Source organism: Zonotrichia leucophrys, chromosome 1 (genome assembly GCF_028769735.1).
Source record: "Zonotrichia leucophrys gambelii isolate GWCS_2022_RI chromosome 1, RI_Zleu_2.0, whole genome shotgun sequence".
In the NCBI taxonomy this organism is placed as follows: domain Eukaryota; kingdom Metazoa; phylum Chordata; class Aves; order Passeriformes; family Passerellidae; genus Zonotrichia; species Zonotrichia leucophrys.
In genome coordinates, this window is record NC_088169.1 from 113937853 (window position 1) to 113939314 (window position 1462).

Sequence of the window (1462 nt, forward strand, 5' to 3'; positions counted from 1 at the left end):
CTGGACAAATTCAGTAACACCACTTTCATATGATAAATATGGGCCCTGCCCATCCTGCCAGCCCAGGTGAAAGCAGGAAGGAGAGCTACAGGAACAGCAGGAAGGCAGAGTCCCTGATTTGGATGGATTTCCCAAAGTCTCTGCTGCACTGTACACTCTGTGCTCTTTAAAAGAACGGATTGCTGGTACAAAAATGATATTTTATCAGCCACAGCCAGGGCAGGGTGAGCTACAGCTGCAGAGCCAGGTGTGGGGGAGAGCTGGAGAAGTGAGGGAACAGGCAATCTTGTCAAAAATAAATCTTGTTTAGATTCACCAGTGCTGGGAACAAGGCAAACACGCTGTCCTGGATGCATCAGGGACACAGTGGCCCTGGCTTGGCTGTTGTCCTTTGCCCCCAAGCTTTGGCCTCACCCCTCTCCAGAGGAGCAGGGAATTCCTGCAGGGTCAGGGGACTCTGCTCCCACTGCAGGGATGTGCCCAGGAAAGGAGGGAGCTGCTCACAGTGACTGAGCAGTGAGGAGCTGTGCCACGGGCAGCTGGGGCTGGAAACCCTCACTCAGGATGGCACACTGGATGTGCCAGGAAGCACATGCACTCACCTGTGCCCATTTCTGTGATGTGTCAGTCAGAAATCGTGTAACCAGCACCTTGCTCCTCACTGCACCACTTAGAAATACATTAAAAACAGAAAAAACCCAAACAAACCAACCAAACAACAGCCCACAAAAGAGAGGGCTCAGTGCAGCATCACCTCAATGTTCTGCTCAGGGATGGACAGAAAGGAGGAGGAAAGCTGTTCTGCCAGTGCTGCCAGGTCTGCACCAAGCAGTCTGAAACAGCCAAAATTGCCTCACCTGCACTTCCCTCCCTGCCCTGGCTGCTGAGGGACAGAGGCACCACAGCCCAGGCTGGCAGCACTCACACCCTGCTGGCACAGACACCTCCATGTTCCATCTCTGGCCCAACAAACCCAGGGTGTTTCTGCTGTCCTGTCACACTTGGCAAATGTCACTGACATTGATGCAGGCACAGACACCCTGTGTGGCTCTGGGGTCAGAGCCCCTTTGGCACAAAAACCCCAGAGAAGGTTGGAAGGAATCTGATAAATCTTCCTCACACAAAGCACAGTTTATCAGATTATGCTCCTTTCTGACCCAGACATGGGGCAGCTGAGAGGCATTTTAAAAACTTGGATCCCATGTTCAGTCTCATGTGAAGGGTGAGACAATACAGATGTTATAATTCACCCATCACAATCAGCAGCCAGCTATTTCCTAATTCCAATACACTGTAAGTGTTTCTTGGCCTATCAGCTTTTGTCACACCATGCTGTAAATGCCTTGGCAATCATCTAAAATTACCCCTTGTGAATCTTATTACAGTGCATCTTTCATAGTTCTATTTCTCTAAGGTATCCAGTCTTATTTACAAACCATCCTTTAAAACTTGTTTCTAGCTC